Source organism: Cupressus sempervirens, chromosome 10 (genome assembly GCF_028749045.1).
Source record: "Cupressus sempervirens isolate cs-2001-9-10 chromosome 10, ASM2874904v1, whole genome shotgun sequence".
Lineage (NCBI taxonomy): Eukaryota > Viridiplantae > Streptophyta > Pinopsida > Cupressales > Cupressaceae > Cupressus > Cupressus sempervirens.
The window spans coordinates 406463258-406478357 of NC_143127.1; the positions used below are offsets into that span (position 1 = coordinate 406463258).

At 35.3% G+C, this 15100-nt stretch overlaps 1 protein-coding gene across 2 annotated transcripts in view; it reads right to left on the minus strand.

The window, feature by feature from the left end:
* Window positions 1-15100, minus strand: part of LOC149534378 (protein root UVB sensitive 6-like) — a 148327-nt gene that overhangs the window by 99961 nt on the left and 33266 nt on the right. The window lies entirely within an intron of this gene.

Consider the following 15100-nt stretch of genomic DNA (forward strand, 5'->3'; position numbering starts at 1 on the left):
GAACTTGAAATAAAAGACGCCAGTCCTGTTCAGAGACCCGCGGCAAGGAGGAAATAGTATGGACAGCAAGGTATCGGGTTTTTGAGCTCGGTAGCTTTGAAGAATACTATCAGCAAAGAATTCGAAAAACAGAATGAATGAGGAATGATTATGAAAGTCTATGATATAGAAACGAGTCTAACTCTTCGGCTTCCTTCAGTTACAAGATTATATTCGAAAATCATTCAAATCGACTTTAAAGAAAAGAAAGGAGGGAAAGAAAGAAAGAAAGAGGAGTTTTTAAAAGTTATAATTATTTTATTATTATTATATTTTCTCATCTATGCTTATGTGTACGTAATGGTAGGGTGGCATCATTGGATTATTATTTATAATGTAATGGTGTCATCTTATTATTATTTACATATGATCATATTTGAGAATGTAAAATAATAATTAAATAATAGTAATATTTGATAATTCTTTAAAGGTAAGAATTTATGTTTATTTTACATTATTTATTATAATGTTCCACTTATAGCTCATGCAGTTCCACCACAAAATATGTTGCCAAGTCCTAGTAACCTTGCCAAGATAGTTTTAGGTCAAACCTATCGATTCTAATGACTGAACTATTCGACCATCCCCTTCCGATGACCCCGTTTAGCTATGCTTCCCCCCCTCTCTTCAATCTTCTTCCTGTAATCATTCAAAACAACATTCTCGCCAAGACATCAATTCAAGATTTATAAATTGCTAATTCAAAATCATCAAGTGACCATTAGGAATAACTAACTCTGCATGCTCATCATATATATACAAAGGCTATAATTAACTAACTTACTTTCACATGATCATGAATAAATTGATACAGCGGCGATAATTAACTAACTCACTTTCATATGATAAATAAATTGATACAACAGCTATAATTAACTAACTCAATTTCACACGATCATGAAGAAATAAACAACGGCTATAATTAACTAACTCAATTTCACATGATCATGAAGAAATAAACAACGGCTATAATTAACTAACTCAATTTCACATGATATTGTTTTGTTAAATCAACGGCTATGTTCAACTTAAAATTTAGGGCAAAATTTGGGATGTAACACATTGATTCTCTGATAAAAAAGTTGTCTCTGATCTTTACTTGGGAGAATATGCTTCTAACGATACCATCTCAAATATAGAAAGGAATAATTTGCATGTTCGATTGTTGTAGCTATCAAGTCTGCTCAATCTAGCACTCAACAAGGGAAATATGCCTTCTATTTGTGTCGTGAGACTTGTATATAAATCCACCATCTATCATGAAAGGGTGCGGTGCAATAGTTATCACCCTTCATAACAAATAATAGAATGTATTTTGGTTCACCATGATAATCATTTATGATTATTGTAGTGAACATAATCATAAGTGATTAAGACCAATATTTCTGCCAAGCCTGATTACACGTCTCATGATGACAAATGGCAATTAAATTAATTAATCTATCAAATCCGATTCATATATTGGCTGAGTCTCATGATAATTAATGGTAATTATGTTATCAAGCCCAAAGACACATATCATCTTAGTATGCATTAGCGATAAAAATTGGATCAGCCAATAATGTTCAAATGATATCTGAATGCAAACACGATGCAAGCTATTATGTTTAAGGCTAGATGCAGTAACACTAATCATGACATGAATGAAGGTTGATGCAATGATATTGTTATTATGATGATGCAAGATATGATGCAGTGGTATGAATGATGATTATGCAATCACACCAAGATGGACATATCCATGTATGATGTGAATATGCATCCATCATGTATGTATGTATGTAAGACAAATACGTTACGCGTATGTATATGATGGCATGCCATGGATAGATGCATCTATGTTGATGGCATTGCATATGAAATCAATGTAGTGCAAGATCCAATTGTAACAAACGAATTTTCTTAACTAAAGATTAGAGCTAAAATCTGATTTCATATAGTTATGAAAGTAATACTTCAACTAACTACTGAAATATAACATCTTTAATTCCATTTCATGGGACATTAACTGAATTAACATTCAACTGAAATAACTACTAACTAAATAATTGTTTTTTTATCATCTATACAAAAGTAAATTAAATCATTACCGTGCATACTATGATATTTGATATTCACAAGAGAAAGTAAATGCATAGTAAAGGATAGAAAAGGATCATACAAAAAGCTGAAGAGTCTTGAACTGGTTGTGCAAGCCTCGGCTTCAGGATAAGAGGAGAAGCATTAGCTTAGGCTTAACCTCCCAACTACGGACCATATCAATCCCCACACAATCTTTTGATAAGAAAGGCCCTCCCCACCCCAGGGCTGGGCTTGGGGCACTACTAGTCCAGCCATCTAAGCAATACCGGTGTTTAGAATGTCTCAGTTATAGATGGATATGTTTGAATAACTGGCGCTACCAACATCATGTGATCTTTAGAAGGCAAGCATGCATTTAACGACCTTGGCCAAAGTTTTTGGATGGGTCTCTAGTACTCGATCACCACCGCTCGACTTGACAACAAGGTAATTGGATGGACACACATGAGCTATTGATTAGTTCTTTTAAAAAAATTATAATAAATTTATCATATCAATTCTGATTCTATTTTCTTGTTTTTGCAAAACATTCTTCCACCACTTCACCCTCTTTCTTGGCCATCCAACCGGGTGAGTCCTGGGTGTCTAATCTCAGAGGATATCAACTTATTTGCTGAAACTCAACTGATGGGAAAAATAATATAAAATCAGTACTATCACAATACAGTTCTCAAGATGCGAGAACTTCACTTAAGGAACTTCAAAGAATTAAAACTTGAATTTGGAAAACCAACTGAAACAAAGAGGTAATCTTAGCATGACATGTGTATTTGGTTCAGACTTAACACGGTGAGATAGCTTCATCGAATGTGCTATTCGATATCATAGTCAAGTATCGATATCTAGAAATCAATGATACTATCCTTGTATCTATACTATTGAATGCATAACATATACCAAATAAGATTTAGGGAAGCTAATCACATAACCTAATCAATGAAAGATATGAAACTTTGCTCAACTAAGAACAGTCGGCTCTTGAAATTTCAGTTTTCAATATGCGGGGCTCAAAATCGAAGACCATTCAATGATAAAATCAATAAACTAGATTCATCTTCAACGCAAGTCGCAGAAATAAGCAAAGAGAAGAAATAAGTGAACGGAGGTAGAGCTACAAAATTCAAGGTTGGTCCTCAGACTTGTTTCGAGCAAGAAGACATACGGAAATAATATAGAGGCTTGGAAGAAGCCGCAACTATTGATAGCAGTTATAAAAAAAGATAGTCGGCTTCTTGGTTCACCGGTTTTTAAAAAGAGATGCCAAGTGTACTTCTCCTCTCTTATAGAGACTTATAAATATGAGGAAAGAATTAGAAGGTTTCCTAAACAAAAGAATAATTTATAATTTTATATATATATTTGCACATATATAAATATTATTTCAAATGGTGCCATCATATTATTATTATTTTGTCCAGGGTTATACCTATTAGGATACGCATATCTAAATACGTGCATACTTGGAAGATTGTTTTATCTTCATATCTTCTCAAGGTATACGCATATTTATGTATACGTATATTAATAGATATTAGCTTGTATAATGTAATACTATAGTGTCACCATACTTTTATACTTTATGTGCACATACATATATATGTATTATTCGAAATGATGAGAATGTCAACATAAACCATTAAAGGTATGTATTTTGATTATGTTAAAATGTTTAATGTTTTAATGATTGTCCAATAGCTCATGCGTGTCCAATGAATGTACCCTGTTATGCAGTCACTAGGTCCTTAACAAGATAGCTAGAGGTCATACCTGTCGATCAGACAAATGGACTAAGGTAGTGCCCCATTCCGTAAATCCCGTTAAGCAATGCTTCTCCCCTTTGTCTACTCTTGCAACCACCCGTGCAACATTTTCCACAATAATAAAAAGTCTTTTTTTAGTTAGCACATTTGCAGATTATACCAACAGATAATACAAGATGAGAAATAAGAGTGTTTCACAATTCATTCAAATTGGCAAAAAGAGATTCCCTTTGTATTCATAGTGTTACAAATAGAACTATAATTATTGACCAACCTGTGCAATAGCCAATACCCGAGATATGAAGATAATACTTGAAATCCCTGTCTGCGTTGCTCGAGCTACTCTCACCCGGTGACAAAGCAATCTTGCTTTGGTCTGTCACTATTCTGCAATCCATATTTAACATGCAACCACATACCGGCTCGATTTAACAAGCTGATGGTGATTCCCAAACTATATATATATATATAGTAGAAGCCCGTCAATCCAAGTCTAGTCTTCTTAGGATGCACAGACAAGTGATCACAAACTGTCCCCGTGCCTACTATATGGTTTGACAAATTAATAGCTAAAAAATAAAATAAACTAGTCTAGAAAAAAAGAAACAAAAAAGCACCATCAACAAAAACAACTAAAAATGAAAACTAGAAACCTAAAGGGGACAAAGAAAAAGACAGTTAAATAAAAAAGACGAAAAAAAATTAATGCCCAAATAGGAAATAAAATGTATGTATGTGTATATATATATATAATATCTGGGAGCGCATCTATATATATATATAAGGTAAAAATATGTGTGCATGTCTATATATATATATAAATAAAAATAAACGAAGAAAGAATAGAAAATGGAAAAAAGAATAAAACAACCTAACAAAGAAAAAAGAAAGATGATAAAAGAAAAGAGCAAGTAGAGTGCACTAAAAAAGGAGGAATAGATTAAAACTACAAAGAATAAGGAAAAGGAAACACAAGAAATGCAAGGGAAGGAGAGAAAGGGAGACCTGGGTAGGATGCAAAGAAAGGCTAGGGGGAAAGCCAAAAAGATCCCCACAAAAAAACCGAGAGGCTCAAGGCATGACACAGGGAACCAAACAAGCTAGGAGGAAAAGTGAAGGGTAAGGACAAGGAGAGATTTTTAAGGAAGATAACAAGGGCTTCCACGTCTTGCTAAGGATCAACCCTTCATCCCGATTAAGGTTATAAGGGAAGTAATTGCTAACAATGGCCTCTTTGAGCTTTCTCTTGAAAAAATTATCGTCCTTGAACATAATATGGGCATCCTCTAAACATATATGATGTTTGGTAGAGGCAAAATGCTCAACGAAGGCAGATTTGACAATGCACTCATGCTTAATATCATCACTATGCTCTTTGAAATTGGTATGGAAAGAAGTCCCTAGGGTCCTTGGGTTATGTCTCCTTATGGTGGATATGGGCTTGAAGGTGCAACGAAAACCCGTCTTAATCAAAACTTTAGAGATTTTATGACAGAGGCCTTCAACATAAGGGAGGATAACAAGTGAATGCCCATCACTTTGTGAGGGAAGAGATATAAAGGAAGACAGAAAATATGACTTGGTTTGGCAAAAAACTTTAGAGATTATAGATATGCTTGCCTAATAACCCACTCCACTCTCAAAACTTGGTGAAGGTGAATGAGTTATTGGTCCAAGTTATCATCACTACAAACCCGATAGGCTCTTAAAGCAAGGATTTGAGGATCCTGACTTTTTGGCTAGGGTGGTGGTGAAAAGAGGCATGCAGGTAAAGGTCGGTGTGGGTGTCTTTATGAAAGACACAATGACCAAGAGCTCCATTGAGTTTCTTGATGATAAGACCATAAGGAAATGTAATTGGTTTCCTGATTCTATTTCTTTGGTGAAAGAGATGCAAAGGGCAATATCATTGATGTGAGCATGAAACTCTTCCAAAGCGTGGAGCTAATGTGAACAACAAACCTAATGGAACTCTTGGTCGTCACATCTTTCGTAAAGCCACCCACACCAACCTTTACCAACATGTTTGTTCTCACCATCGCCCTAGCCAAAAAGTTAGGATCCTCAACACCCTTGCTCTAAGAGCCTATCAGGTTTTTGATGATGATAACTTGGACCAAAAACTCATTCACCTTTGCCACGTTTTCGAGTGGAATGGGTTTTCAAGCGAGCAGATCTCTAAAGCTTTTCACCAAGCCAAGTCTTATTTTCTTTCTTCCTCCATCTCTCTTCCCTCACAAAGTGATGGCCATTTGTTTATCACCATCCTTAATGTTAAAGGCCTCTCCCATAAAATCTCTAAAATTTTGATTAAGGGGTAGACATTATTCTTGCCTCAAGAACCCTAGGGATGTCTTCCTTGAATCAAGTATGTACAAAATTCCTTGATCCTATGGTACCCTTTATATTGAGGAAACAAGTTGCTCTTTCCATACCATGTTCAAAGAGCACAATGTTGATATTAAGCATGAGTGCATTGTCAAATCTGCCTTGGCTAAGCATTTTGCCTCTACCAAACATCATATATGTTTAGAGGATCCTCAAATTATGTTCAAGGACAATTATTTCAAGAGAAATCTCAAAGAGGCCATCATTATCAATTATTTCCCATCCAACCTTAATCGGGATAAAGGGTTAACCCTTACCAAGTCATTGAAGCCCTTGTTATCTTCCTTACAAATTTCTCCTTGTCCTTCCCCTTGACTTTCCCTCCTGGCTTGTTTGGTTCCATGTGTCACGCCCTGAGCCTCTTTGTTTTTGTGGGGGTCTTTTTGGCTTCCCCCCTTCCTCTCTCTGCATCCTACCTAGGTCTCTCTTTCTCTCCTCCCCTTGCATTCATTGTGTTTCCTCTTCCTTATTCATTGTTACTCTAATTTTTTCCTCCTTTTTTAGTACCCTTGGCTTGTTCTTGTCCTTTTTTGTCTTTCTTTTTTCTTTGTTTGTTTGTTTTATTCTTTATGGTGTTTTTTATTCTTTCTTTGTTTATTTTTATTTATAAATACACATGCCCACACATATTTTTTACCTTACATAAATAGATGTGCACCAATATAATATATATGTTTATATATACATATACACATTTTATTTCCTATTTGGGCATTAATTTCTTTTTCTGTCTTTTATATTTAACTTCGTGTTTTTCTTTGTCCCCTTTCGGTTTCTAGTTTTGATTTTTAGTTGGTGTTGATGGCGTTTTGTTTCTTTTTTTCTAGATTGTTTATTTTATTTTTTAGCTATTTATTTTTTCTTCCTCTTTTGTTCTTTTTTATTTTTCTAGCTCAATTGTTTCATAAGACCAAATTAATTAATTGTTTATTTTTCTAGCCTATTGAGTTTGCCTTTATTGGTTTTTCCTTATGTCCAGTTCTTTGTTATTCATTTTATTTTAAATTTTTTCCATCTCCTTTTTCCATTTTTTTTTGTTTTTGTCATTTCTTAAAAAATTATTTCTCTTTTTTTTTTGTTTTTTCCTATTTGGATCTTTATTTTTATTTCCCTTCTTTGGTGTTTATTCTTCTCATTAGTTTCCTTGCTTTTTATTCTTCTTATTAGTTTACTTAGGTGCCTAATTCATTTTCTTATGGTCTTTTTTATTCTTTCCTCTTTTTTTTCTTCCTTCTTTTTTTTTCTTCATTTTATTTCTTTTCCCAATCTTTTAGTTGGTCTTATAATATTTTTTTTTTCATGTTTTCTCTCATCATTTCCTTTATTTTGTTCTATTTTTGTCTCTTGTTCTTTAGTCTTTTTTACTTATTAGGCTTGTTTCCTTTCTTCTTTTTTCTTGTTTATTTGGTTTTACTTTCTTTTTGTTTTATTTTTTTGATAAGCAAGAGGCTGAAACCAAGGTTCTATTAATATTCAGAAATAGTATAATCTTGCCTTAAAGGGGCACTGATAGGACAGAGTCAAGTGGAAGTCCTTTAGTTTTGCCCAATGAATATTTAAAACACTACAAATTATAAACTTTTTCCAATCCCAAGCCGCAACTAATTAATTTAGAATTTGGGCAGCTCTAATGCAAGTAATGGGTGTAACTAACCAAATACACTTCCTATCCTTTCCTTGAGCTTCTCTTAAGCCCTACCACTACATCAAGTCCCTTAGGACCTACCTTCAGCTAGAGATGTGGTGAATGACCTTACTAGCACTTCACATCTACCTTTCATACCCATCTCTACCTTCTAGGTACTCACAAGCCTTCAAAAGGGAACCAAACTTCTACTTACACCTCACTCCCTTGCACCCTCTAGGATCTCAAGCATTCCTACTCTCCCTTACATCGCCTTCCATCTTTCCACCAAGTTTCGGGACTAGCCAATATGTTTTGGGCACTCCCCAAGCTCAAACAGCAATTTGCTCTAATAGACCTAATTGGGGGCTCTTCCTTGTAGCCCTATCTCACAATCTTAGCCATCAAACTCACAGAACTTGCAAAGAAGCTACCAAACAAATTTGATAATCTTTCATAGGTCATTTAAACCTAACAAATTCCAAAAGATGAGATTTGGGTCTGTCCTCCTTACCCCTTAACTATCGAACCCTAGTTTAGGCCTAAATAGGACTACTATCACAGTGTGTTCTAAAACTTGCCTTGTTCTAAAACCCACTTCATAAATGACCATACCAACACCTAGGACATCTTAAAACATCTCTACCTTCATGGTTTGAAGCATCCACACCTTCCCCATTGCCTTCTACAACATTGTCTTCTCGCTAAGCACATGAAGATGCTTAGCCTAATGACCCCCAAGGAACTCCAAGCTGGCAAGTGATATGAAGATAAATTGTAAAACCCTGAATCCCATCCTATACCCCTTTTGTACACCAAGTTTCATGATTTTTCACCATGGGGTTTAGGAGGGAGAGCCCATTTAGCTTCAAACCCTAGTTACAGGTTAGGGTAACCAGTGAACACAAATAAAAACAAACTTTATTCAAACTTATTCTACCACGACCAAATGAATCAGTACATCCCTTACAAAGCAAAAATGCAACTATCTATAATGAAAACATGTACCAACTAATATCAACTGCGAGAAGACATCAAACTGTACTTACTATCCTGAACAATTTTCCCACCAAACTTGAAATTTTCTTTATTGCATCAAATCCTCCATTCAACGACCTTTTTCTCGGTTGGATTACAACAAGATATAGGTCATGACATTTGACCTTTCACCTTCTTTCATCTTTGATCGATCATTTAGTGGCCATGACTATTGGCCTTCCAAAAATTGCAAAAATTGTTGCTTGACAACTTTTCAACTTTTATTGTTTCACAACTCTAAATACCTCCAAATGCATGCTAAAACATAAGACTTCTAACAAACATGAAAATGCATAATTTTGGTCAAGTCCCAGTGTTGACCAATGTTGACTGACCCATATCTTGCACATAGGTCTTATTACAACATGAACAAAAATTGCTTAAATGAACTCTAGAGATGCTTGAAACCTAACATAATGTTTTTGTGTCAACTTAGACACTTATTAGCATCCTAACATGTCAAAATTGTGGATTGACCTGACTGGTCAAGACCTTGGGCCCCTGCAACAAGCTCGCACTACTTGAAAAGCATCAACAAACCTTCTACCACAAGAAGCCAACAATCTATCTTATTGATAAGTTGGTCCATTAGTTGATTAAGAGTAATAAATCTTGAAAACTAAGCATAAAAGTAAGAAGGATATTTATTCCATTAGTAATATCCAAACAAACCCTTTTTCTTGCTTATTTTCTAGCTACCCATACTAATCATAATCTAAAAAGACAAAGCTTGTTGTAATATTATTAAAGCATCAACAAACCTTCTACCACAAGAAGCCAACAATCTATCTTATTGATAAGTTGGTCCATTAGTTAATTAAGAGTAATAAATCTTAAAAACTAAGCATTAAAGGTAAGAAGGATATTTATTCCATTAGTAATATCCAAACAAACCCTTTTTCTTGCTTATCTTCTAGCTACCCATACTAATCATAATCTAAAAAGACAAAGCTTGTTGTAATCTAATTAATACATGAGAGAGAGAGAGAGAGAGAGAGAGAGAGAGAGAGAGAGAGAGAGAGAGAGAATACTCTAACCTATAAGATTTTTTAGAATAAATTCGGTATACATTTTGATGTGAACTCATTAAAATGATGCAGCCTTATTAGAACCACTTATTAAATTTTAACTATATTAAATAATGAGAAATGTTAGAACCGTCAAGACAAACCAGGAAAATTTTGGAGTATAATTAATTAATATTAACTCACTTAGATTGCTTAAGCCTTTGATCCAATTCAGAGTCCCATAAAATAAAGGCATTTGTTATTGAGAAGTCAATTCCTAGTCCAAGCTTATGGCGACATCAGGTCCACGATAAAAATCACGAGAATCAAATGTTACTGTCGATAACCAAGAACCAGGACGGATAAGTGAATGCAGGGAAAAGACTAGGCATCAACTTTAAAATAATATATTGTGCTAACATGTATGTCCATAGATAGATGGCAACAAAACACTAAACATGCAATGCTTAGATAGTGTGACCACCTAGGGAAAATTTTAACTATATTAAATAATGAGAAATGTTAGAACAGTCAAGACAAACCAAGAAAATTTTGGAGTATAATTAATTAAAATTAACTCACTTAGATTGCTTAAGCCTTTGATCCAATTCAGAGTCCCATAAAATAAAGGCATGTGTTATTGAGAAGTCAATTCCTAGTCCAAACTTATGGCGACATCAGGTCCAAGATAAAAATCATGAGAATCAAATGTTACTGTCGATAACCAAGAACCAGGACAGATAAGTGAATGCAAGGAAAAGACTAGGCATCAATTTTAAAATAATATATCGTGCTAACATGTACGTCCATAGATAGATGGCAACAAAACACTAAACATGCAATGCTTAGATAGTGTGACCACCTAGGGAAAATTATACAGAAGGGAAACCATCTACCTTGATTGGCTAATTCATCAGTTCTAAGGTTGCCCTCTTTGTAAACGTGGTTGATAGTGGTGTTGTCAAAGGACCAGCAAAGGTCAAGAGCTTTTGATAGGATCGAATCCAATGGCCAATTTGTGAGAGATACTTTCCGAAAGGCGTTGATAATCATCGTCAGGTCTCCTTCTATGTCTACATTCCTACAACCTTTTTTTTTACACAAAGCTAATCCTTCCATGGGAGCCATTAAATTATGCCCAATTACTAGTTTCTTCTCCTATCAGTTTAGCTAGCTTGGCTACCTCCAAACCCTTTGAATCATGAATACTACATCCAATAACTGCTTTGCGTAGGTTAAACCTAGAGGTAGCATTGAAATTAAGTCTAAACCACCCATGTTTTGGAGGATGCCAAATGCACTCCTTCCTTTTATTATTTGGGACAGAGCATGAACGAATAAAGGGAGGAATCTTGAGACCTATCCATATCCCCCTCATTTTCTCATCCCAATGTGACATCACTGCATCTCTCAAACAACAAATCATGATCCTATTTTTTGTCAGTTCAATGATAGAAGACTCAATCTTGTTAATAAGTTGTTACATCCATCTTCTTTTCCTAGAAAATCCTTCTAGTGTGTTCTTTCCACAGTTCCCAAGGACAATAGATGGGGTTGAGACCAACAGGTTGTCAGAGATACTATCTTGAGGAATGGTCATCCCAAGAGCATTTCCAAGATTGAATTTGGAAAGGCCGAGGTCCATCCTAATTGAGAACTCAACCATTTCCAACACTAATTGGAAAAAGGGCAATTCAAGAATAAGTGGTCATTGGATTCCTCCTTGTTTTTGCATAAAGGGCATCTACTAGGGCCAAGATAACCCGTCCTCCTAAATTTCTCTATTGTTAGCACTTTATGGAAGACTAACCATGTGAAGATGTCATCCTTAGGGAGACGTGCTTTATCCCAACAAATCTTTATAGGGAGCTTATATTGATTTTTTAACTATTTGGATACTAAATGTTTATACCCCATTTTAGAGCTATACTCTCCATTATCGCACCCATCCCACACTAATTTGTCTTTGCCTGAATGGAAGGTCACCTTTCTTAATTTTAACAACTAAGGGTTTTCTTTTCATTATTAGGGAGGTCTTCCATTGCCAACCCACTCCATCAAACGCAAATACCACATAATCTTTGACCTTATATCCCCATTTAGATCCAAAGATGCTGCTAGATTGAGTGAAGTTAAATCCCTTATCCAACGCTTTGAAGCCTCCAAAATAATCTTGCCAAAACAAAGTGTCTTCCCCATTCCCCAAATTCCATGTAAGTTTGACTTGGATTATGTTTCTACAATCTAGCATAAAGTTATATCCTTGACCCTTAAAAGGGGATTTCTCTCTAAATAGGTTAATAGGATCAGGGTTTGATAAATATTTATGTAATAGAATCTTAGCCCATTTGAGAAGGGTATATCTAAACAATCTCCAAACAAATTTTGCACCCAAGGTTTTCCCTTGGGCTTTAGTGTTTTATAGCCCTACTCCTCCATGCTCTTCTGGTCTACGCACTTTATCCCAAGACAATAAGGAGATTTACTTTTTGTCCCCCATCCCCTGCCAGAAAAAGGTATGAAGAGGTTTATTGATTTCATCCCTTTTGCTTGTGGGATGTCCATACAAGACAACTGATATATAGGTTGTGCTAATAGGACAGATTGGACCATTGTAGCTCTACCCACAGCTGAAAGCCATTTTCCTTTCCAAGACTCCATTTTTCTTTTTATTTTGTCAAAAGAGAGATCCCATAATTTAGTGGATCGATAGCCTATATTTAGGGGTAAACCCAACTATTTGCGGCAAGCTTCCCTTATTAAAGTTCAGAATTTGAAAAATTTGTTGATCCAAGCTAGGGAAGGTATTGAAGAAGAAGATTTCTGATTTTCAAGGTTAATCTCTTGGCCTGAGGCCAAAGTATATTGTCTAAGGATGGCCTTATAAGCTTTAGCTGCATCTATGGAGTTTTGTCCATAGAGCATAGTGTCGCCAACAAACTGTTGGCAGGTAGAAGGTTCTAACTCTCTAGTGATTTTAATGCCTTTGATGAGGCCTTCATTCCTAGCTCGAGAAATAAACCTACCTAAAGCCTTTGCCACAAGAATGAAGAAAAAGGGAGATATAGAATCCCCTTGTCTTAAGCCTCTAGAAGTCTCAAAAAATCTAATTGAGGATCCATTAACTAGGATGGACATTTTGGAAGTGGATATGCATTCATAGATAATATTGATCCATTGTTTGGTGGAGCTGATTGGGGATCCATTAACTAGGAACGACAATTTGGGAGTGGATATACATTCATAGATAATTGATCCATTGTTTGGTAAAGCCAAAGGCCTTACGGCATTTACAAAGGAACTTCCAATCTACTCTGTCATAAGCCTTTTTTGTGTCTAATTTGATAAGCATACTTGGTTCTAGGATTTTTTGAACAAAATTACCCCATCATAGATAGATCTCCCCAGGACAAACCTTGTTTGTTCCTCACAAATTAAGTTGGGCAGAAGCTTCTCAATCCTATTAGCTAGTGTTTTAGTAAATGACTTGTACAAGGTGTTGCAAAGTGCTATAGGCCTGCAGTCATTAAAGGATTCAACTTTATCCATTTTAGGGACCAAAGCTATGAATGTATTGTTTACCTCCTTGAGAAGCTTTCCAGAGTATCTCATACTCTCTAAAGCTCTAGTAACTTCCAACCGTAAAAAGTCTCAACATATTTGAAAGAAGCGAGTCGGTAATCCGTCCGAGCCTAGAGATTTATCAAGATGCATCTTCTTGAGCTGCTTCCACTTCTTCTAAAGTGAATTTCCCTAATAACATATTTTTCTAATCTATAGAAATAAGATTAGAAATATTTTTAGTACTCTCATTTTGTTCTAATAAGTTGGACCCCTCCCAATTATTGTATATATTCTCAAAATACTTTACAACTTACTTTTCTATAATCTCAGAAGTCTCCCTTACTTCACCATTGACATCCTTGATGGATAGTCTTCTATTCACAGTTCGTCTTTGTTTGTTGCTATTATGAAAAAAGATTGTATTCTTATCCCCTACTCCTAACAAATCTCCCTCGACTTCTATCTCCAAAATATTTCATCTTTAACTAAGACATCTTCATATTCCTTCATTAGGTTCTTTTTCTTTCATGTATAAGGGTTCATCCATTCCTTTTTCAATAACTACATAGTTCAATTGTACCAATTTATCTTCCAAAGTCATCTTAGACTCGAAAATATCCCCAAAGAATTCAGAGTTCCATGCTTTTAACTTATGTTTGATATTTTTAGTTTGCTGACTGCTTGAAAAAGTTTAGATCCTGATATCCATGTTTCCTTCCACCATTTTTGTATCATTTTTAGACAATTGACATTCTTGAGCCACAATTGTTCAAATTTAAATGGGCAATTACAAGGTCTTTTTTGCTCAATGATATTCAGTTCTACTGGATAGTGATCAGATCTCGAGATTGGTTTTACTGCTGATTCCAAGGAGATTGGTAGCGTTGATAGGTCCCCATGAATAAAAAATCTATCTAATTTTACAGCTATATCACTAAATCCCTTCCTCCTATTGTCCCAAGTAAATGATTCTTGGGGAGTTGCTATTTCAAGAAGCCCATTTCTATTTATCCAATTTGTGAAATCTTCAGTGGCCTTAGGTAGCTTCTTACTACCCACCCCACCCCCCCCCCCCCCCCCCCATTTTTTTCAAGGCTTTAAAATCGCATTGAAGTCTCCTATTATGGACACTTCATGTCTCCTGTTATGGACACTTCATGTCTCCTGTTATGGACACTTCATCTTTAAACTATTTTAATTTAACTTCTAACTCATTCCAAACTCTGATCTTATTTAGGATTGGGTCATAAACATTAAAGATCCTAAAGCTTGATTTCGTTCCGACTCCCTTGACTAAACCACAGATCTAATTCGCATGGCTCTCTAGTGAGGAGATCATAATGTTCCTAGGATCCCATAATAGCTAGCCTGCCAAAAGCTCCCTTAGTTAGAGAGTCCCAAATTTCCTTGAGTCCTAGAGATTTCGTAAAACATCTCATTTCTAATTTATCTAATTTTGTTTATTGGAGAAGAATGACATCTGCCTATATTTTGATATACAATGCTTCAGAATGCACTGCTTGTTAGGGGCCTAAGGCCCCTATAATTCCAAGTCAGGACATTCATGGCTCATTGGGAAGGATCTTCCCTTCCCTGCA